Here is a 24,501-nt window from a genome sequence, read left to right on the forward strand (position 1 = left end):
AGGTGTCTTCTTGCTGGATAGGTGAGAGACTGATCATAATTCTTGGCAAGCCAGGGCCTAATCCAGCCACTCCTTGTCTTCAGGACGAGATCTGTATGAGTGGCCTCTGCAGCTGGCCTGAGCTGACTGTTGGCAGATGGGTACCAAACACTTGCCTTTTTCTCCCTTCTCTTTGGAACGCCCTAGCTTCACCAAGCTTGTTTGACACCATCCTTCTCTTGCCTAAAGGGGTCTTATTGGGAGTGTGTTAGGTGCTCACAGCAGTTTAATGTTAGAGATGAACACTTACTGGGCACTTGGCAGTAAGATTCAAAATCCAGATCTCCTCCTCAGGGGGCAAAACTTGCTGGTTTAGGGCATACAGGTGGAGTGTGTTGCAATTTATAAGTGAAGAGGTAATTCAGGAAAATAAAGCAAAATACATTTTGGCACTGTTTTTCTCTTTTCCTTTAGCCTCTCTCTAAAGCTGTGCTTCCCTGTCTTCTTTTGCTCCCCTAGTATTTTTCACTCATTTTACCTTTTTTCCCTTGAGTTCCCTTCCTTCACACAGCAGCTCCTTTCTACATTTCCTTTTCCTCCCCTTGCCCTTTCCCTAAGCTAATCCTCTGTACAAGCCTGCTCAGCTCTTCTCATTTCTTGGCGGTGCAGCTGTCCCCCTTGCCTTCTCCAGAGAGCTGCTCCACACCGTGTGGCCAGGCTGGCAGCTGCTGGAGCTTTGCTGTTTACTGAGATGGACCCTAGTAGAGCCTGAGAGTGGAGCCATAGGACACGAGCAGTCTTGTGCCACTGGAGCTCTGGCAGGATAACATGATACTTGTCAAGAAAGATGTCTTCACATCTCTTGTAACGCTGCAATGGAATTCCCTTCATCTCTTCTATAAACAGGGTATTTGTACCGTTTCCTTGGTTTGCTCAGCACCAGTTTATAGCCTGCTGCTGAATTGGACTTGCTGTTATTAATTATTTTTACTTATTTATCCTTCTGGAATACCAAAGCATGATTGTGCAGGAAACTTTACACCCACAAACAAAAAAGGCAACTCTCTTGCCTAAAAAAGAAAACAGCAGACAGCTATTTGGAGAGATCACATTAACTCCCCCTGGGCTGACGTGGCAGCTAAGTGATGAGTAGGAGCTGCTTCATAAGGTACAGAGGAAGTTGTTCCCTGTCTCTGGGGCTGGCCATGGGCACCTTTTGAGTGCTGGAGTGCTCTTGCATTTTCTTTTTTTTTTTTTTTTTTTTTTTTTTTTTTTTTTTTTTTTTTTTTTTGTGTGTGTCTTTAAAGGCATACAATTACGAGTTCTGTCAGTGTCTTGGTTTTTTTTAAACACAATTTCTTGCATCAATTTTTCTGCTTCTGATATTTCTTTTCCCTTTTTTGACTGCTACAGTTTGCCCACTTTTGCCCTTCCTTCTGCAGATCCTCACAGCCTTACAGCCTTGCTGCTTTTCCTTGTGGCACCTGCACCCCTCCATGTTCCTCTCCCCTGCTCTTGCCTCCTTCCTCCTCCCCAGCTCGGGTCCCTCCTGCTGCTGTGCCTCTCTGCTCCTCTGCTTGGCAGCCCGCAACAAAGGAGGCAGGGGAGAGGCAGGAAGTACTGTTAAAAAAAGGAAAAGTCACCCTGCATGCCCCGTGCCAAAAGTGCTTCTCTTACCCTGCAGCCAGCTTAGAAAAAATGAAGGGGCATGTCCAGAGGGTGTCCCAGCAGGAGAACATCCCCACTGCAGGGGATGGCTGTGGGGTGCCTGGGGGGCAGGTGGTGTCCCACAGCCCGTGCAGGGAAGGGGCTCTGACGCCAGCACGCCTTGTGCTGGTATGAAACTATCTGAGCCAAAGTTCAGGTGAAGGGCAGCCATGGAGCCAGAAAGTCATGTGGCTCTCATGTTGGTTAGTATGTCACTTTGAACAGCTCTTATCTGATATTATTATGACTAACCCAGTGCTGACAGCATGGAACAGATTACAGGAGCCATGTGATGATTATTTAAGGCATCGCTGAGTATAACACGCAGCTAATATTAACCCCTTCTTTCCAGAGCAGCTCTCTCACCCTGTGAGTGACACCTGCAGCAGGCACCTGCCCTGCCCTGCCTGGGAGCGCTCCCTCGCCACACTTACCTTGCCTGCTCTATTTCAGACAAGGCTGTTTTTGAGTCATTCCTCTCTTTCAAAGTGGCCTTACAGTCCAGAGCAGTTCTCTATGGTTGCTCTTTTATTATTCTTTTTTAAATTTTTATTTTGTTTGGTTTTTTCTCTTTTTTTTTTTTTTCGGAATATGAAGGATCACTTATGACAGGTACCTGTATTTCATATTTCCTGTGTCAGCACGTGCCAATAAAATTCAGAAGCCTTTTTGTTTTGTTATGGTTGATCTTTAAAGGTATTGAGAATGACGCTGAAGTCATAGCTGGTAAAATAGACCTCACTGTTCTACATAAATGTCAGCAGCGCCAAGGCAATGCGTTCCGAGCAGTAACAATTCGTGCACTCGCGGTGAAGGCGAGGTGTGCACACAGACTGTACCCTTTAAACAGGCTGACACCTGCACCAGGCATTTCAAAAACCATGCAAAAAATGCAGTGTTATATAAAGCATGACTGGCCCTGACTGTTCAGCCACTTTGCAGATGTGCTGAAAGCTGTGTTGTGAGGATCCTGGGCGAAAAAGCTTGGTTCCTGGTGGGGACTGGGGCCATGGTGTCTCCCCCTCATGAAGTAACAGCAAAGGTGTGAAGAATTTAAATTCCACACCTGGAAATCCTGGTCACATGAGTGGCATTACTTATGTGGTAACACAGAGGGTAACATTACACCAGCAGCTTCTGGAGTAAAAAGGGAAACACTGGTGGGATGGGGTTCACAGTGACCTCCCCACATGGGCCCACGCACTGCTGGGTATGAGACACTTGCTGTCTCCCTTTGGAGGCTGCCTGCAGCCAGCCTGTGCCCCTCCAGCAGCACCCGGGAGCAGGGAGCAGGGTGGTATAAATTTATCAGCTTTCTTTTGCACAAAGGGAAGATGGGGGATTGTGAAATCAGTGTGTGATTTCAGCATTGTGAAAGCCTGGTTTGGTTGGGAGCCAGGAGGAAGGCCAACAGAAAAGTATTGTGTGAAGAAGAAATCGTGCTGCTCCCCTGGCCCTCTCTTTGAAACCATATTTCTCTTCCTCTCCTGTCTGAGAAACCTTGGGAAGGAAAAAGGGAGAAAGGTGGAGAAAGTCTGGAGTAGGAGCATCAGATAGCAACCCTTCCCTCCATTTCACCAAACCCAAGTGTGATCACAAGCACTGCAAAACATGGCGGAGACTAATTACAGCTGAGACTCAAAAGGCCCATAAGCTTTTGGAAAGGGGTTAAAAATCCATTAGATGGGGCCCTGAGCACCCTTTGTTTGAATTAAAAACTTAAAGAAAGAAAGAAAAAAAAAAAGAGGCAAATAAAAGAGAAACAAAAATCCCCTTGGCTCTACCAACAGCACATGCACAAATAAGTGTGTTGGCAGAGAGCATCCATGTGGGATTTGTATTGATTGAGAGGTAGGCAGAATGACACACTGTGAAAGTACAGGAATGCCTGTGCTGGTGAGGGGCTTTGTTCCCTCTTCCAGCAAAGCTGCAAGAGACAGAACCTTCGGAGTAGGAAACAAGAGAACAAGTGGTTGAACTGTGTAACAGTAATAATCATAGTAGCTGTGACAGAACTGATGCCCTGTGAGCTTTAGACGGTGCTTGAGCCCATCTCTCAAAACACCACACTCAGGCATGCTGGTCACCCTGCCTATTGTGTATGGGAGTTGCTTCGTCTGTAAAACATGATTGATAAATTGCTAATGCACAGATTTGTGATGAGCTCAGATCAGTAATAGTTTTGCATTGCTTGGAGATCCTCTATTAGAAAGTGCACACAAGGCTAAATCATTACTTGTTTCTTTTCTTGAGCTGAATTACTCACTTTTAGGAAAAAAACCTATTTTCTGCAGATGCTCTATGAAATGTTTGTCCTAATGCTCATTTATCGTGACTGGCACTGATGGAACGGGTGCTGGTATGAAGCAGATGTATCTGTGTAATAGTTTACTTTGATGGCTCCTTTAAGAGGGTTCATAATCTTTATATGTTACCACTGGGTTTGGAATTTTATGCTCCTTTAACAGGTGTATTACCTTGATCAGATGTTTTCATTTTAAACTATTGACTAATGAGCACATGGCCTGCAGGGATTGATGTGCAGAAAATTGATTCCTTTTAAAAGATTTATTCTTATATTCTCTTTTTATTTAGTGTAAGAGTTCACTAGAAAACATAAATGATTGATAATGACAGTTCATGAGTAAAAACGCAATTAAACCCTTTGTCTCCCTTTGTCTAAAAGTAGAAAGAAAACAGTAGAGATGGGAATACACATAGAAAAATCCAATCTAACATCAGACAGAGTTTTGTTTTCTGGGTTAACATTTAACAAATCCAGCTTTTAAAATGTTTCTTCTCCACTCACAGCCACTATTGTTTTTGTGCACTTTTATCATTCAAAGAGTTCAGGCTATTTGAAAAGGATGTGTACAAAGATTACCTTAAAATGACTCATTGTAAAAGCTCCCTACCTGATGAATTTGTCCTATTGGAACAAACATCTATTTTAATAGAATCCACTAAAAAAGCTCAATCTGTTCAGCCTGTGAGATGGAATGCAGTAGCAGAGTCCTGCCATGAAAATAGCTTGTGTAATCAGTGGAATATAAATGGCAACAGCATCTTGTACTCCCTTTTATGATGGTGGAAAGAGAAGGAATTCAGTGGGCAGCCATATGACCAGGTCCTGCATGACTGAGGAGCTCACATTTTTGCATTGCACAGTATCTCGTGTGTCCAAGAGGAGGTAAATTGTTCCCGTGCCTTGTGACCAGAATCTCTGTCTGGAGGAAGAAGCAGAATAAAGGACCATTATTTTAGCAGAATCATTAGAAATCTGTGTAACTGCTGGAACCATTGATTCACAAAATATTTTCTCATAATTTTTCTCATATTTTCTTATCTTACTATTCTGAAAGTAAGAGTGGGGAAACTGCTTGAAATAAAAAACCTGCATATATGTCTGACAGCTTATAGTTTTAAAGCACTGCCTATGCCGACAGAAGAGGCATGGATATGACAATTCCTGAAGTCTTAGTACCAGGATAAATTTAAAGCAACTTTATTCTAGAATGAGCCTTCTGCATGAATGCATGACTTGTGTTGGTGCCAGTGTGGGTGGCATTTGTTAGAGTCTGGAGTCCAGTCTGTGTTGCTGCATGAAATGAGTGTGATGGGGTCAGGTCAGTCCTTGCTGAATGATAATCCACATCATAAAGCTACTGTAAATGATTCAGCATGGTTTAGTATTATTTTCAGCCAGTGCCCAGGAGAGGCCAGGACTGAGCTAGCATGAAGAATGAATTGTCCATGCTTCCCACTCTTATATAACTGAGGGTTCAGGTCACAGAAAAGTACAGCAGGAAAATGAACACAGCCTCTTTTCACAATGTAGATTACTTGTCTTCCTTAAACAAAGGTTGGGAACCAGGGTGGAGGCATGATTTTCCAAAAGTATCTCAGAACTTCCTAGAGTTATGATTCTGCAAATTGACAGAACTTTTAGGACAGGTGCTCAATACCCAGCAGTTAGCAGAGTAATTTGCCCCATTTTTGCAAGGAGTTTTCACGTTGAGGTTGCAGCTTTTAATTTCTAAGTGGATATAACGTGTTAGACTTAAAGCCAAGAATTCAGTTGCAGACAGGTTATTGCTGCAATTGGTGAGTATTGTGATCTTTTTTTCTTTGATCTCTTACTAAGGCACCTTTGCAACATTAATTTGATTAAGTTGTTTGAGGTCATACCAAATTGCTGTATTCTTTTGTTGTTGCCCAGAAAAGGTTCTGAATAAGTTACTCATGCAGATACTTAGGTAGTTTTTTTAGGTGTTTGTAGAAGATTACAAAAAGGAAGGCTGGGATGGAAGACTTCAAAAAAGGAACAGACAAGGAAGGAAGGAAGGGAGGGAGGGAGGGAAAAAAAGAGGAAATTTGCAAAAATCAGAAACCATAATTCCTAATTGTCTAAATTATTTTTTTAGCAGCTACAGTTAGGCTGGACTGATGGCTGTGTGATTGCTCTACTTCATTCTGTAAAAAACAGCAATATTGTGGAGTTTTACTTACATACCAGGAAAAAAATAAAGCAAAGCTCTGTGTACTTCACACTTGGCTAGCAAGTCCAGCCAAGAACAGATGGAAACTCTGCCAAGAACTTTTTCATTGAAGAGTTTTCTTGAAGCTTTAAGAGGGGAAGATCAGAGTTTGCAGACAAAATTGCTGATTCCTGCTCAGAGTGCTACTCTTTTTCCTGCATTTAGGGCCATCTTGCAAATATGGGCTGGACGTCTGGCAAACGTAGGCTGGGTTCAGTGGCTGTGTTTGTCTGGACTACTCATGCATGAGGACCGTTTGACTTGGGACTGAAATCAGCATTATCTGCTCGGGTTTGTACATGTATTTTAGGGGTTTTGAAATCTTGGTGTTTGCCTTGCTGCAAGACCCTTTCAGCCTGCCCCTGAGTAAGTACTAGAAGGTTCCATGAAGGCTCAGCATTGTTCATGTTACTATGTCAGGACAGAGCTTACTCTATCAGCTATAATGTTGTACTAGTCCAGGCTTCACATTTGAGCTCTTCTTGACGTATAGAAAGGTCAGTATCTTTTTTTCACCCTAGTTTTTCAGCAGTTATATTCTCTTTACAAGTAAAAATGTGCTCCTTTATTTGCAGACTTTTCTGTCCTTCAGGACTATACAACCATTTCAGAGGGGACTGTGTCCTAAAAGACTAAAAAAAAAGTTTGTTTTTTATTTGGGTCTTTTTTCACTCTTTCTCATAAAGAAATGCCATGAAAAAGCCATGAAGATGGAGTTCATTATGTTAATCCCATCTCTAAAAGCGCTGCTGTGCTGCGGGCCTTTGTTGTCAATAAAATGTCAAGCAATGGCATGTACAGCATGTTGTGCAGACTTCAAAATGCCGCAGCTGTAGCACTGCGCTGTGTTTTCTACACGAGAGCTGAGAAATATGGGAGGGATTAATATCAGGTGCCCAAAGTGTTAATACTGAAAACCAAAGCAAGAAAAAACCCAAACCTGACAAAGAGTTTTCTTCAGTGTGTTTATAAATATTGGTTGTCATTCTTCATAGTTGGAAAGGCATCTGTTTACCTCTAGTTTATCCAGGAAAGCTGGTGTAGTGGTTTGCCTTCTCAGAGGGGCAATATCCTTCCAAGTGTTCAAGGCAGTGCAGAGCATAGTGGTGCTATAATATAGCTATAGCCATTAATTTGTCATGCTTGTGATAATATGGGAGGCAGGTGAAATACCAGAAAGCAAATTGCCTATTTTAATTCCCAGAAAAGAGACTTTTCTTCAGCACTGACCCATTTTATGAAATCATGGAATTCATGCTATAAAGGATCTGATGCTTTTTTTGTACAAATGTGACCAGTTTGTAGGGATCCACACCTGTTGTGGGAAAGTCTGGCAGCAGGAAGGTGAGCCAAATACGTTAATAATATGGCCTACACCAGCAGAAGCCAACAAGGACAATATTACTTTCCAGGAGATGTATTTTGTAAGTGTGGTGCAGAGACTAAAGGACAGCACCCTTTTTGGTTCTCCCAAGCACTGCCAGTCTGATCATGGGGTAAGAGAGGAAGGACTGTGAGCAGATAACTGCTCCTGACCTAATTCTGAAATAAATATCACACCTTGTTTCTCAGACATAGTATTCTGAAATTTTTTGTATTTTCTTTGAGGAGTATCACCATGTCTTCACACATCAGTGGTATGTTTTAATGCCAAGTCTGTGTTACAGATCAGTTACTACTGATTTTCAAGAGAAATTAAATACATTAGAATGAAAACTGGCCATACTGTGCTAGTAAAACTTTTGAGACCAGTGACTTAGTTTAGGATATAAGAGGGATGAGGGTTGTCATGTGGAAGTAAGAGGGATGAGGGATGATGGTTGTAATCTCAGGTCATGTAGGAAGGTCTAACCTAATACCTGACCACAGCATTTTCATCTTCGTGCTGCTTTCACACTGATTTCAGTGACGGGATGGCAGAAGGAAAAGACACATTCCTGTTATTATTTGATATATGTGAGCTCCTGTGGCCTTCCCACTGCATTTGCCTGGACTGAGCTTTGCCATCTGCACCGCAGGGCAGGCACTCTGCTGTGCGACTCCATCCACCTCTCCCTGGAGCAGCCTGCTTAGGTTTCATATAATTACAACTGATGTCTCTCAGAAAATATTGCATGTTATGTTTTATGTTCCTTTTTGACACCTCATGATAGGGTTTCTTACTGCAAATCACCATGTTCAAAATGTGGAAAGATTGCAGCTGTAAAATTAATTTCATTTGTATTTATCCAGGTGTGGGGATTAGGAGTCAACCAAAATCTAGCATCAGAAATCCTCTTTTTCACAGGAAGAAAAAGTTAGCATCTGCATCCAGGTTTTCTCTGTCTTCCAGGCTCCTCTTTATTGTTTTCCTCAAAATGCTGGTGCTGCCAGGTTCCTTACAGCTGTTCTCATTTTGTCTGTTTCTGGCTGGCTTGCTGATTCCGTAACTAAAATAGTGTACCCTCCATCCTTTCCTCCCTCTCTCCTTTCTTCCCTTGCTTTCCTACTTTCTCCAGTATGAGGGTAAACAACTTGAAAAGCACTTTCATCAGCACATAGGAAGGTTACTGTTGCAACAAGTTCTTCATCCAGGAGTACTGTGACAAAGTGTTTTATCAAACATCATGTTTTTTCAGTGTGGAGGCATATCTTCTTGTGTGCAGTATCAACAGAGATGCTGTCTGTAAGGTTTGGTGGTGTTACAGGTAGCTCTGAAACAGCCTGCACTTACAGAAAAGTAATCTTCTTCTTGGAGGAAGATCTGGGTTTAGCACAGGGAGCCAGAGCTGTTGACAGGGCTTTGGTAGGTGGTGTGGTCTGTTGGGCTAAGTTAGGCAGCAGTACAGGACTTTCTAAGAGTAGGTATGAGGATGAAGAGGTGCTACTTTTGCACAGAGCCCTTGTGACTCAACTGACATTTCTACTTGGAAGAATTCCCTTTTTAACGGTGAGAAATATTTTAGTTTGTCTGCTTGGCCCTCTGTGATATGTTCCTACCTCACACTAATGCCAGTCGTATCAGATCGTTCTAATTATAAATGTGACAACTCTGAGAATGTGGATTTTAAAATCCTGGGGGATTTATGGGATATTTTATAACTCCAAACCAGAAAAAGTTACTAATAGACTTAACCAGGTTAGAAGGTGGTGTTTTAGCCACAAAAGTACCTAGTCCACACCTGGATTTGAGCCAGGGTGTACATCTGCTGTATATCTGAGAGAGGGAAACGAAAGTATCCTATGCTGTGAGATTGGTATCAGCAGGGTCCCTTGTTTCCAACCATGCTCATTTGCTCTAAATCATGAAATTAATTAATGGAGAAAATTTCTTGTAAAATAGAGCAGCAGTTCTGATTTACATGACTTCTGTGCATTTGCAAGTATTTTTTCCCCCTATGGCTAGAGCTGTATTAACAGGTTTTGTTCCAATAAATGAACTAACACACATGTATTAAGCAGAGATCTCAGGGAATCCCTGCAACAGCTTCGGCATCCCCTCCTGTTTGTTTATTTATTTGTACCAATGAAGATGCCCCCCTGCTCTGTGCCACCTTTCCCCCCCCCAGCTTAGGTTCTAAGCAGCCTCCTCGGTGGCTGCAGTGAATCAGCACTTCTGGCAGGCTCGTGGCTCCTGTGCTCTGCCTCCAAGCGTGACTCCGGTGCGGCACACAGACCCCTCCTGGTCTGCCTGGCTGCCCAAGGAACAGGGCTCGGCCCTTCGGACACAAGTGTTCCTGCAGTTTTAAAAAACAGCAAATAGTAGATGGAAAAGTTGCGCTGGGTTTTATTTCCTTCTAGGAGAAGGTTTTTGCTGATGGTGATCAAGGGGGATATTTGCAGCTCCATTTAAAGCACTGTGTGGGCATTCCGGTAATTATTAGGAAGTGCAATAAATATCCTAAGAAATAAAAGAAAATTAAGCTAGGCACATTGCACTTGGAAAAGGTGAACCTTATAAGATTGACAAGTGTTTGAAAATTTTGAGAAACTGTCTGAAATAAATGCAGAAAATAAACAAAAATCCAATAAGCGCAAGATTGCTCTCTCCTCTCCAAGTGCATCTGCAAATCCTTTTTTAGGTCATGTTACCTAAAAAAAACAAGGAAGAGAAGGGAGTTCTATTTATTTCATTACAAGCCTGATTTTCAAACTCAGGAAGCTCTCTCACTCCAAAGAAAACACCACAGAAGATACTGACGTTCTCTCTGAGCCTTTGGTAATGTTCCCCAAATTGTTAATATCTTCTTCAATTTGGCAATACAGAGAAAGAGGGTGTTTGTAGACCCATTGCTCTGAGTGAACAACCCTTGAAACCACAGCTAATCTCATGGAACAAGTTGGTGAATAAGGTGTTGAATTAAGGACTCAGAGCATGGCCCATGGGAAAGGATAAATCCTGCTTCACTGGAGTTTGTGGTAAGGCTGCTATCGATGGGGTTGCAGAAGGGCAGGATCAGGCTCTGTGTTTTGCTTTGAATGCATTTTTTCTTAAATGGTGAGGGAAATTAAAATAATTTGCTTCCAAAAATTGTTTTCTCATAACCAGTACAATAGCAGTATGCAGCAGGACTTGGAGATCCTGAGCTATATTTTTGTTGTTTTGTTGTTGAATAATTTTCTTCTCCTTACATTCAAATCTAAACTGAAATGTTGGCTGAAATCCTTCATGTGTGTTTTCATGTATGGTTCCATAGGCATTGTTTTCCTTGATTTCCATTGACATAAATAGTTAAGTAACTGAGGAAACTGGAACTATGTAGTATTACTTCTCTTCATCAGATAATTGGCACTTTGCAGGCCTAATATGCAATATGTTGATTAGTGCTTTTGTTATATTAAGGAGTTTATTTTTACTGTACATCAAATTTACTACAGATTAGGCTCCTGTATGCAATTCATTAGATGTCTTGGATGTGGTTTTCAAAGCGATGTCAACCTCGCCTCTGCTTGAGAACTGAGTCCTACAGAAAATCAGGATACAATCTATGCATGCAATGCCCGTCATCCTGAGTGAGACACTGAGACACTGGGGACTTCCAAGGTTCAAAAAGAGCTCCTGGTATCAGCTCTGGAGTGCTGGTGCTCCCAGAGTGGTCTAGAACAGACTCTTCTACGTCTATAGGGGGTGCAGAGGGAGAGTCTCACAGCAGAGGGGTGCTGGGGTGCTGCACATCTCAGATGGCATTGCTGTGTCCGTGTGACACTGTGTGTGCTGAAGCGTGCTCCCCTCAGCTGTACTGCGAGGGGCATGAAAGAGCACGTGCAGGTGTTGGCACATAGAGTCATGTGTGAATACAAATGGAGCCTGTAGTTTCAAAAGTGGTCCATTGTCTTGGGGATTAATGAGAAACTTGATCGTCTGGTTATGGCCTGAAACTGCATATCCTGTGAATACACCATGTATTCCACGTCTAGTGGCAGGGGTGTGTTTTTTAAGGTGATGGTTGTGGAGAGGATTATCTTTTTTTTTAGGTTTGCTTTATTAAGCCAATCAGAAATGTTCAAAACTAGGTGTTTCTCCAAGTCTTATGATCCCATTGGTTAAACAACAGAGAGAGAAGTGAAGCAAGCAAGCAAGCAGACTGTAGAATAAAATGTGTAAATAAAATACAGTAACAAACTTTTGGTCAGGTAGCATCTTGCTGAGCAGTCAGATTATTGACTACCCAGCCAGTTCTGCTGATATGACCAACATAAATTCATCTTTGCTGCTTTTTTTACTGATGCCAAAAACCAGAGGAGCTCTAGGAAAGGAGAACTGGATTCAATTCTGGTTCATGAATCACATATTGAATTGTCAGGAAAGGAACAAATTCTGCCCCAATTGCCACTATAACTATGATAGGTTGTACTCGTGTGCCTCAGGGCAGAATGTGGTCTGAAATGAAATAGATGAGGTCAAAATCTGTTTTCATTGATCACAGAGAAAGCAGTGAAGCTGTAGAGGCAAATGTGACAGCAAAATATTGTCAGCAAGGCTGTTCCTCTTGCCAGTGATGCATCATAGCAAAAAGAAGGCCGTTTGATTTTCAACCTCCATGATGTCTTGGTTGGATTGATAAAAAAATAATCATTCTGTAAGCAAGTAAATTGAACTGAAAGTCAGACCCAGTGATTGACACTGAGTTGCAAGATGCCATTCATTTAAAGTCTTTTTGCATGGAAAAAGAAAGGGCCATTTTGTTTTTGTAGCAGAAAGTTTTTTGGTTGTTTTTTTTTGTTTTTTTTTTTTTTTTGGTTTTTTTTTTTTTTTTTTTTTTTTGTTTTGTTTTGTTTTGTTTTTTACTTCTGTTTTTAGAATCCTGCAAAAGGGAGACAAGGAATGTGGTTTCAGGAATAAACTTCTTTTATTCCATCAGATATATTCTGCAGCCCATTCCATAAAGATGACAATAATAAAAAAGCAGGGGACACAATATAAGAAACAACTTTCTTTCTGTTAGGGCGGATGGCTTTATAGAATAGATACTGAAGCAGCAAAGAACTGAAAGTGGTTTCTGAGAAGTGGTGACCTCCTTTCGTGCCACTTACTGTGAATTAAAGCTGTGAGTGAGAACTAGTTTGGGCATGTGGTGCAGCACTTACAGCAACTGCTGCCAAGGAACAAGATTTGTATTTCTAAGGAAATGCAACAAAAGAAAATGGTTTAAGAGGCAGTGGCTGTCACTGTGTAAAATAAAAAAAAAAAAAAAGTATCTATTTATGTACAGATAGGGGAAAAAAAGGCCAGATTTGGTTATTCTATATGCAGGTTACCATATATGTAAACTCTTGTAATGTGAGGTTCAAAATCAAACTGCTGTGGATTGTGCAGGGTTTAGCATATCTCACAGTGTTGGAGTTTACAAAGTTGAGCTAGCTAAAAGCATTTGTGACCTGCTCTGTGCCTGTGATTGACTGTTGTTTGTCATTCTTACAGGCATTATTAGTAACAGTGATCTGCTATAGGAAAGGGATACATTTAGAGCAAGGAAACTGGGTTTTTGTGGCTTTTTGGAGCTCCTTTCTTACAAAACCAAAAGGCAAATAACTTCAGCACTTCTAAACCAATGCTGCCAAACAGTATCACTTACCACTACCTTTAAGGCTATAAATATCTTAGGACATGACATCCACTCACTGATTTGTAGCAAAGATGTTATGAGAATTGTTCATGCACTGCTGTTTCATTAAGGGTTGAAAACTGTAGCAAAACACTGAGGAAAAAATATTGCTATATTTACACAGTGTCTTAACTCACTCCGGGGTTGGAAAGGGAACCACCTGTCTCCTTTGCTGATGTCAGACTGCTGCCTGGAGACATGGTGCTATTGGAAAGCACACGATACTGTACATATTTACACCAAGCTTGCATCTGATTGAGATTGTGCTATGAGACCTGTGAGTTCACAAGTTTCTTCATCATACTCTCATGCATTAAACATGTATTTGAACTCTGGCTTGAAATCCGTGTGATCTTATGATAGACGTATTTATGTAATAGTTAAATGAATGATCATGTGCTCTCCAGCTCCTTTTCCATGCAAATGCAGAGGAAATTGAATATTATAATATTTCAGTGAGATGTCCTCAATAACAAATTACTGTTTAAAATAACCAATATTTGTATGTATATAAATTGCCTAGCAGTTATTTTTGTCTGCTATTTGCATGATATGGAAAAGATTTTTTCTAGCAAACGTTTTAAGCTACTTGGTGCTTCTTTCCTTTTGGAATGATCACAAGGGTGCACATTTAGGGACGTATTTTCCATCTGTTTTTTTGAAGCTGGCAAAGCACAGAATTTGGAATAGAAAAGAAGTCTGAAAGTACCCATATTTGAACTGGTATGTGTTTGAGCCGTTCTAGGAATTCTTGCTCCGTAGCAGTTGGTAAAAGTGAAGGACTGTATTGTGCCCTTGGATGCAGTGTGCAGGCAGGGCTCAAGGCCAGTGGGAGCCCTGTGGGAGTGCCCAGGGGCACACCAGAGCCCCCCTGAGAGTTTTGCTGCTCGGCTACCAAGGCAAGAACCTGAATGACCAGGGGAGCTCTTTGAACTCCAGCTGTTTGATGCGGTCCTGTGTTGTGGACGTTTGTTTGAGGTAGGTTTTTCTGCAAAGGCCGGGCTTGGGCTTTTCTTCATGCAGCCTTAAGTGATGTGATGTGCCTGTTGGAGAGACCCACAGGCTCTTCTGTGTCCTGCAGTGGTGGGCGTGGGGCTGACCTTCCATGGAGAGCAGCACTGGCACGATGGTGATTCATTCTTTTCAAAGTGGGGATCTTCACCTGGTGAGCCACAGCTCACCCACACTCCCTCTGCTCGTCCTTAAGCATTGCCTGAGCTCTTCACATCAGCTCAGCCTTTTGATGGGACTGATTGCTGTACGTGGTGAATAAGGGTGGCAGAATCTGGCCCTGTTGCTCTGTCAGTGGTTGGATCAAGTTGGGCACCATTTAGTGCAGTAATTTCTCTTAGACGGGCATTTTGAAAACACCAAAATAGTTGGGAACACTAGTGCTCCTGGGAATCCATGGGAGTGGGAACAGCTAGGTAAAAAAGACTCCAAGAAATGTGAACTGTTGCTGCAAAACCTAAGTAAAAGAGCACATTTTGGATAGTAGCATGCCTGAGGTATCAGATTGCCCAAATTAAGTTCTGACAAAAGAACTGGATTTGTTGCTGAGGTCTAGAGAAGATCTAGACAACACCACAGCTGTTGAGCTGCTTATGTCTCCTGAGCAGTTCAGGCACAATTCCTGGGGTGTGGAGATAGTTTTCACTATCAGCTAGATGGGTATTTTTGGCTAAAGGCTGTTCCAGTGGGAAAACTTGTATCAGTGGGTGTTGCTGAAGACAGTATTTCTAGATTACTGTGGGAACTAGTTCATTGCTGGTGTGCACCAAGTTCATGGTGCTGCAGGGGGAGATGTCAGTATCTCACCTTCCAAGATCTCCTTACTCCTTTTTTTCTTTTTTAATAATTTGTGATTTGTTTAGTGTAGTTCTTCAGTGAAGAACTACATTCTATGTTAGGGAATTTTTTTTTAATGGAAATTGAAGGGTAAAGAAAATTGGCCTTCCCTATGCTAGAGACAGAGAAGTTACAGCTCGTAATGAATGCTTGGGTCTTCTGTTTCATCCTCATGTGCTAGCACCATTTTTTTTTTTTTGTATACTAAACAGAGTGTTCTAATGTATGATTCATATTAATTAGGTTTCTGCAAAGTACTGCACACCTCAACTTGAACTGAACCAGAAATAAATATATTGCCATATATTAACATTTTATTAGTTGAGAAGAAGAATAGGATGAAGGCACCTATGTGAAATCCCAAGTATGAGCTTCAGATTGAATTAATGCTAGCAGTACCTTGAGATTAATTTGGTTACTATGGGTACAGAATAAGAAATAGTATACCATAATGTAAATATGTTTACTGATTCATTTTTGGCACTAAAAACTAAAACCATATTATACATGCAACAACAGCTTTTTCTTACTTGGAAGAAGGTGGGTACATTTTAGTAATTAAAGTGAATATTGCCCTCTGGAAAGTGCCAGTACCCCAGTGGAAGATGAGTGCTGTTCTTACAGAGGATCTGCCCCATCAAAGTGGCAGAACTGCAATACACCAAAAGAGACCTGAAACAAAAAATACTACCGACCCAGAAAGCTGCTAGTCTTTTACAGCTTCTCATTAAATATCTCTTGTAACATGATAACATCTGTTTCATGTACCATTCAACTGGTCAAATGTGAGTTTTCTATCCTTGTGCCACTTCCCATCTCATCAGTATGTAGGAGAAGGAACAAGTTTTGCATCTTAAGATGTTGAAAGCTGAGAAATAATAAAATAATGCAATAGAAATACTATATATTCAGAAAGCAATTATTTTAAGGAGTTTCAGTTTTGACATGGCTAGATTAAGTATGAAGCTTTTTGTTTTTATACTTACTGTCAAAAATGTTGTTAAATACTGATACCACCTCCTAAGAGAACAACTTTTAAATACCAAAATGGAAAGGATGAGCATTAAATATTTTGGTAGATATATTGTGCCATAATGTATACTGTCTTGTTCTTAATACAAGGCACAGTAGGGCTTAATTAAAAAGTGATTGTACGATCTATCACAAACCTGTGTTAGGGATATGGATGCCAAGAAAATTAAGTTGAATAGGTGGTGATAATGAAATCGATATTTTATTGAATAGCTTTTATTCCTATGCCTTTGTTTGCTATTCTTGCCTTCCTGTCAGCAGGTAAGACATTTTCCATCCAAAATTCTTTGAAGGAATTCATTTAGTCTGATGCCGCTTTATTTCATTATTTTATCAGTGTAAGTTATTTTATTCATTTTTTGACAGAGTAAAATGCCTTGACAAACTTCTGACTCCATTAGAGCAGAGCATGACAGTAAACAAAGAAAAGCAAGTCCTTACGAGCTCGTTCCTGCTAGGAGTAGCTAGCTAACAACTGGCACAAGGGTGATTTTCTATTTCGTGTAAGCAAAAGTCATGGTCACTCAAAGCCTCCAGGGCAGCCCCACAACTGGATTTTAGTACAGCTTTCTCCTATTCCAGCTCCTCGTGTGGCTTTAGGACCTGCTAAGTAAAGTGTTTAGCATTAGAGAAAAATGAAATACAGCATAATACCAAGTGAAGTATATATACAATAAAAGTAAGTATTTGTACAGCCTGGGCCAAAATCCCCCTTGTTATAACTTCATCAACTTAAATGCTATTGATTTTTCAGGTACCACTGACCTGAAATTGCTGGGATTGTGCTTGGGATGAATCTGACCTATGCCATTAAGGCCAAACAGAATCGCAGTTTTGAAAGTGTAATGCAAAGAAATAGTTACCGAGTATTCTGCTGTCTTGTAATTCTACACCAGTCACTCAGTTCAGTGCACTGTTGCAAAATCTCTTCTTTAGATGGGTTGAACTGTGTCTGCAAGCACTGTGGAAAACAATAAAAGAGCTTATTGTTCCCCTTCATATTTTTAAGAGTGGTGTGCTGCACCACTTGTGGTGCTTTCTGAGGGTCAGCCGGCACAGCTTCATTTTCACGTCCCCACTTACTAGGTTCAATGTTGTCAGTGTACTTTTTCTGGCAAAAATCCAGTTGCCAAAAGGGGAGGCTGGTTTTCATGATCTTTCTGCTTGTCTGTCTCAGATGGACACGTGCCACATATTGCAGGGCACCGCACATTGCAACTTGCAGCTTGTCCCGTGCCTGGGTGCGGTCGGCAACATGGGATAATGTGCTAGAGGAAAAGACAGGCACAGCACAAGGCTCCTGAAAGCCATGAGAGGCACTGAAAGCTTGCGTTCATGGTATGCAGCAGTATAGATATTTGAAAGGTTAGGTTCTGTCTATTTTTAGGTAGCCTTCACATTGGAACTGATCTAAAAATGAAGGGGACATAAAAATTGCACTCTCCTGATTTATCAGAGATTTTTGACAAAATGCATTAAAAAAGGCTGTCCTCTGAATCAGAGATCTTTTTTTTCCTGAAGTATAGCTGTGCTTCTTGTTTAGAAGAGGAGTCTTTATGTTCTTGATTAAAATGCCAGTGCTGTCTATTTCACTCCAAGATCAGCATTTTCAGATTTTAGCAAAGTTAAAGAAATATGACTTTCCTACTTATTGTTTGGGATGATTTATTCACTTGTGTAAATGAATTTTAAAAAATTGGCGAGGCCTTTTGTCTCATATAAAATAAATCTGAAGATAAATGATCTTTTCCACTAACATCACCTATCATTAAAGTGGCTAAATGAAAATCAAAATGTGTTGCTATTTAGTGCCTGCTCGCCTTTTTACGGGAGATGAAATTGAGCATGTTTACTGGGCAGGAATTGTCAGCGATGCTTCGATTTACAGCATTGTCCAGGATATAAATTAACAACCACCATGTGTTTTCCCCCACTCTCCCTGGACGGGGGTAGCCCTGTCTCCCAAAGTGTACATCTCCAGCTTGCTGTGCATGCTTCTACCCTCCTTAAAGAAAACCTGCAAACAATATAAAATTGTGCTGCATTGAACTGAAGTGCAAACATTTTTCCATGTTCCTGTAAACCAGAGTGCATGTGAGAATGAAACAGCTGGAGGTCTACCTCCAGAAACCCCCGGGGATGTGTCACACTCATTTCCCCAGTCTATGCAATCTTCGTTTAATAAATTGGTAATCATATTGTGATGAAGTGCTGTTTGGTGTTGGTTTGCTGTTTTATCAGAAGGTTTTTTTACATAACAACTTGCAACAGAAATTAAAATAATCTTCCATTCTGACAGTTTCATATTTTTACTTGGTTCTTTGTTTCTCAGAGAGAAGAGGGAGGCTGCAGTGGGCAAAAGAGAACCGTGCACTCTGATGAAGTCTCTGTGTCAGTGTGGATCCTACACAGTCCTTTCAATGGTTTTGGTTAAATGCATTGCCCTGACTTGCACTTCCACATGTGGAGTTCAAAAGAGCAGAAACAACAAATAGGCTTTAATTGAGCCAGATTGGGTAATTTTACAATGGTAGAGATCCATTAGGGACAAACACAGAAGTAGCAAACTTGCCTTATTTGTTGATAGACATGAAGTAGTGAAAGTACAGTTAGAGCTCTTTTGGGGAGGAAGCATGAATCTTCCTGGTACCCACTTACAAAATAATATATAATCAGTGTCCCAGGGCAAAGATGTTCAGCAAATACTAAATTTCTTGGAAACAAAGATGTCTAACATGGTGATCGCTGATGCAATCTATGTGCTTTATTCCTGTTGTATTCACAGGGGAAAGCTGGGGAAGCCTGAATAGTATGAAAATTAAAAAAAAAAATTTAAAAAAAAAAGGTGGAGAAGTTTCTGCTTTGAACTGTCTTGGTGCTACCTTCTGTGATAAGGTCTGATTCAAAGCCTGCCTAAATCCATTTAAAGATCTCCATTCCCTTCCAAAGGATTTAGAGCAGTCACCCCTTCCAGCTACTTCAATCCCCCTTTTTACTTTACTGCATTTTCTCATACAGGTATTGAGGCAAGTGATTTGGATAGAATAAAATAAAATTAAAATAAAATAGTAACTTAGCCATAACTTTCTGTGGCTAGTTCCCCCATTCCACCTCTGCACCAGTGTGTTTGGCCCTGAGTCAGAGGTGAAAGTACTGACAAATTTCTTGTCAAAAGCATCGCTGGAGGAGGGTCAGCCTCTAAAGGTTTACAGCTGCACTTTGTATAGCTAATAAGCCCTGGGCTAAATGCTTATCTTCCTTTATTTAAGTTATCTGAACTGGGGATGGAGGGAGGATGACATCTCTTGCCACTTGTACAACTTTTGTAGATTAATATTGCAGCTCCAAGAAAAATGAATAATTGGACTTTTGAGCAGGGAGTGGAACCATGAAACCCACAGGGATTCCTCTAGCACTAGTCACTAGTTTGAATATCACAAGTTAACTGCAATTCATAAAGGGTTCTGGCTAAAAATAACTCCAGGGCTCAATTTTGGCTGGCAGGAACTACTAGTTAAGAGGTCAGGCAAAGCTGATCCTTCAGAAGCCTGGTCTGCATGATACCGTTGGGTGTTGCAATGAGGTGATGCCATCTCTGCTTGGCTTGTCCTTGGCTGACTCAGGAAGACAGGGTGCAGGGGCTGTGGGGACCTGGGGAAGGGGACCTTTGCTGCAGCCTGGGAGCTTCAGCGGCCAAGCAGTGAGTGCTGGCTGCTGCATGAGTGGAGCTATGTTCTCCACTGACAGGAGTTTCCATGAAATCTCACACTCTTCCACAGGCAGGCATAACCCTAAAAAGGGTAACTTGATCTGTAAGTGTACTTAAAAAAAAAAAACCACACTAGATGTTTTGTGTGATATCTTCATTTTATTTTCTTTGCCTAAAATTGTTGCAAAGCAAATCTGTGGCCTGTATTACTGAAATCCCATCAGATTACTACCGTCCAGAATTATTTCTGCATTATACTTTGTTTTAATATGAAAAATGCCAAGAGCTAGGCCCAAGAAAAAAGGCTGACTCAGTTCCACTGAGCTCTGTCTGAAGAAAGTCATATTTGAAGATGAGAGATGTGTTGGTAAGGCTGTCTGTCATCTCTAGTTTATTAAAAAGAATTGCTAGGAGGCACTAAAACTGTCCACTGCCTTTCCCTCTGTTCCTTCACTCAAAGGTGCTTCATTCACGTCGACTTTACCACAGCAGTTTTGTGTAAAACAAGATTTGATTTTAGAGTATTTAAAGGTTACTGTTCTCTCCAGTGCTGTGCTGCAGCCTTGTGTGTGCTCCACTGCAGTTGCCTTACCAGCCATTTTAGAGGGGACATGGCCTATGCTATGGAAATGGGAGATTTTTTCCTTCCTCTAGCTAGTGGGAGCCTCGGCGTGGCAGAGCACACTACCCTTTCCTGCGCTGGTGCGGCAGCCGGGGCATCACAGCTCCCCTTCAGGCTGGGAGGCCCTGTCTGGGCAGCTAAATGGCCAGAGGGCAAAGCAAACCCCAAATGCAATGTGACACTGGGTGGCCACCTTAGTGAAGGCTGGTGCCTTTGAAGGCTAATAGCTCCCATGAACTTCTTTATGGTTGTACCAGGGAATCTTTTTTGTACCCTAAGATAACAAATCCATGGTGGTTGTTTATAGAATCATCTTCTTCAGATTCCCTCTCAGAAAAAGCCAATAAAAACTAGATTGGCAATCTATGAACAAGTCAGGGAAGAAGAGCTCCAGGGTAATTCTCTAGGTGCTCAGGGGAAAGGATGCAAGGTGGATGGTAATATGTGTAATGAGAAAGGTCTGGGTGGGGTGTTCCCGAACTCTGCAGAGTCATCCAAATACAAGAGGTGTTCCTGAAGCTTCCCCATGTTCTGCCCTGTGTGGCTGAAGCTGAAGAAGACAATTGATGAATTGATGAATTGATGAATTGCCTGTCATCAGAAGGGCATGAGCATCCCAGCAAGGCTGGGAGTGGGAGAGGAAAGGCACAATTTCAGAGTGGGGGCAGATGTTCCAGACCCCTGAACAGGAATGTCTGAAACCAGTTCCTTGGGTCTGACAATATCAGATATGAGCAGGTTTTGGTCTCTTCCCAGAGACTTGAATGTGTGGAAGGATAAAGGAATAATAAGAACTTTATGACTTCTTTTGTGCCAAGGAAATATCAGCAGTGAGGTGAGTAAAGGAGAGATGATGAAGATCTGCAACGGTCTGCGATTTTGATGTGGTCCTGCCTGCTCTGCCAACCTGCAAGACAGTGCAAAACTGGAATCTGTCTCCTTGGCTTGCTTGGGTGTCTGTGCTCAGACAGCAGCACAGCCTCCCCAGGAAACGGATGTGTTTACATGGCTCCGTTTCTCAAACATATAGAGGTCATAAATTTAAAGGTAGATACTCTTTTACAGATCAGCCCTTCTGAAAAACAGTAACACCCAAGTGAAAGACATTGTTCATATTCCTTTTAGAAAGCCTGACAAGCTGGATTTTCCTGCAAATCATAGCAAATGAGGATTCTGGAGAATGCTCCAAATGTTGGAGGGAAACAAGTGACAAATATATTTTTTACATAATCAGCTGGAGTGGGTTAGCTTTTCTTGTTTATAATGAGTAAGTGAAACATACTTATAAAGAGAGTGATCTTCAGGGAGGTATAAGAAGAATTATAAGATTTCTTGTAGTGCCTGTGGTCCTCCTGCTTCACTTGAACACTGCTGGAAGGTTTCACTGCAAGCCCCCAGTTACAAAGAGTCGCACGTCTGCAAGCCTGGTTAACACTGATAATCAGGAAATCTGCACTGATAGTCAGTAGTCATAGTCAGGTCCAGTTGCACATGAAACAAGCAGGTGATTTCCCCTGGCATTCAGTGCTCTTTATTTGAGCTCTCAGTCTGTGGAGGCAGGTGTGGCAAAATTCAGCCTGGTGTCAGTAATGTCAGTAACGCATTGCTGTTCAGAGAAAGTTATTTTGGACTCTCGAATGTACAGCTCCTCAGACAGCAGCCTGTGACCCGGAGCTGGGCCAGGAATTAACTTGGCCCCTGAGTTTTTCGGAGAGCTGGTACAGAGAACTATCCTGGGTTTCTCTGTTAAAAAAAAATCTCCAATCATAACTGCCCTAACAAAACTAGAGAGAGCAGATGGCTTTAGTCCATTGTAGAATTACTGCATCAATGAACCCAGAAGTTCAAGGAGTTTGATTCACTGGCTTATGCTATTGAGGGTGTATTCTGGATAGAATGATCTGGTTAAATAATGAAAAGAATATGAGAAAGGGGGGGGAAAGAGCAAACAAATAGGCTAGAAGTGGAACAGAGACAATGGACAGGAGAACAAATACAGGACTGCACAAAAAATAAGAGTAAAGATGCACAGAAGGAAGATTTTTAATAAAAAATTAATAGGGTACATATACTTTATATAGAACATCATTCACACTAACACATCTTTGGAGTGCAGTTTGTTCTTTTGTATACAGCATTGGCTGATCCTTTGCTGTAACTCTTAGAGAGTTGAGCAGAAAGGGTTGAGTTGATGTAAGAACTGATTTGCAAACCTCATCTGTCTGAAGCTCCAGCACTATTTTTATGTTCAAGTTTGCTTGTCCTTACTCCCCTAGGAAAGTAGCAAACTTACCCAAAAGTCAGAGAGTACCATAGTCTTGGGGGCAAGGAAAGAAAACATTTCTTCCTCAGTGCCATAATCAAGGGACTAATTTTTGGTCACAAGGTCTCCAAAATCAGTCGCTTCTTTGAGAAACCTAAATTACAGGGAATGAAAACCTGACCCATAGCTAAAAAATGTGGGTGAAAGAGGAGGATAAATGATTGCTAAATCCAGGAAAAAGTCAAAGACTGAGAGCTTGAAGGTTTTGGTCTTTGATTCGTATTTCCTGTTGTTGCAGGTAGCCGTACCTTCCAGTCCTGTTAGAAATGTATCAGGATTTGAGAATTAGTGCCCGAATGTTGTTGGAAGGCTTACCAGAACTTTCTTGAATCATGGCCCTTCAACAAGAAAAGGCAAAATTTCGGAATTACTGAGACCTGGTACAGACTAATCTGAACGCAGGGGAAATGCAGTGTTTGAAGAGGTGGTCTGATAAAGGACATTTCAACAGGGCAGATTGTGTCCAATGGAGCTGCAGACTTTGCCAGCTGAAGGAGGGTTTCTTTGTGTGTTTGTTATGGAACCAAATATCGTATGTGTATGCACTCAGATATTGCCCCACAGAAGATGTTTGTGCAATTCTATAGTGTTGTCAAAACAGAGGGAAGAGCACTGCTAAAGCTTCTAGGGAATGTTCAGAAGACAAGGTTTCCTTTGAGGAAGCAGCTTAGGTCCTGGCTGGGTTTCACAGGCTTCATTTGCATATGTGGAGGCTGTGTCCTTTCCAAACCACACCACCACTGCAGCTGTCTTCCTTGCTTTTCTCCTCCTTGGGGCACTATGCTCAAAACCCACAGTAAAACATGGGGGAAAAAAGCCCTAGTGGGTAAGTTTATACTATGGCTGGGGTTACACACTTCAGTTAAAAATAAATAAAATTCTTCCCAAGCAATTGTTGAAATCCCAGTCTTTCTTACTTGGTGTTTTGCTTTGCATCTCTTCCAGGTAATGCTGGAACTGCCAGCAAAGTTCAAGCTATAATGTGGACAGAGCCATAGAAAAGCTCTGGGGCTCTGTAATTACTAATTTTGGTTGCTCCATCTATAGTGCACTAGAAAAGTTCCTCAATCTCTAAAGCTTGTATGGTGAGAGCACCACTAAGGTCACAGTTTATATTTATCAGTTAACTTGTTAATTTGAAGGGAAAGCATTCAAGTGGAAATGCAGAAAATAGAAACAACATGAGCAGGTCACAATATCCAAAACAGCAATATGAAATGTTCCAGTGTAAATACATTTCTATAAAAGGTGTGAATGAAACTTCAAAAAAAACCCCAAAAACAGATGATGGATTCGGCACAGTCAATGAACACAATTATAAGTAGGTATTGAAGGAGAGTATTCCACCAACCATGGATCCACAGATAATAATTAATAAGAACCAACTGTACTCCAGGCAGGCAGGTGCCCAGTATTATTTCACAGTTGACTGTTCAGGGGCTAGAGGTACTCACCTTTGCCACAGATCTTAATAATTTACTGCACTTTTATCATTAAATCAGCATATAATTGGGAAGGAAATTAGTTTGGGTTTTTTTTTTTTTTTTTGTTAAGAGTAAAGCAATACCGTTAATTTAATTATTTGTAGGAAAGGCTTTCTGTAGTTATTCAGTATTTTACTGTGTTTTTCCTTTTAATTAAGTAAAGTAAAAACAATG

General features: G+C 41.3%; 1 protein-coding gene and 1 long non-coding RNA gene across 3 annotated transcripts in view; one reads left to right on the forward strand and one right to left on the reverse strand.

The window, feature by feature from the left end:
- Nucleotides 1–24,501, forward strand: part of PPARGC1A (PPARG coactivator 1 alpha) — a 363,744-nt gene that overhangs the window by 269,954 nt on the left and 69,289 nt on the right. The window lies entirely within an intron of this gene.
- LOC121334934 lies at nucleotides 16,510–17,486 on the reverse strand. Of its 2 annotated transcripts, none has more exons than XR_005952502.1 (3): nucleotides 17,273–17,486; nucleotides 17,053–17,150; nucleotides 16,510–16,792 (listed from the first exon to the last, which is right to left on the reverse strand). It is a non-coding gene; the product is annotated as an uncharacterized LOC121334934 (long non-coding RNA). The 2 variants fall into 2 exon arrangements; XR_005952503.1 differs by having other exon boundaries at nucleotides 16,510–16,795.

This window comes from Onychostruthus taczanowskii, unplaced genomic scaffold, assembly GCF_017590055.1.
Source record: "Onychostruthus taczanowskii isolate IOZ18803 unplaced genomic scaffold, ASM1759005v1 scaffold2, whole genome shotgun sequence".
Lineage (NCBI taxonomy): Eukaryota > Metazoa > Chordata > Aves > Passeriformes > Passeridae > Onychostruthus > Onychostruthus taczanowskii.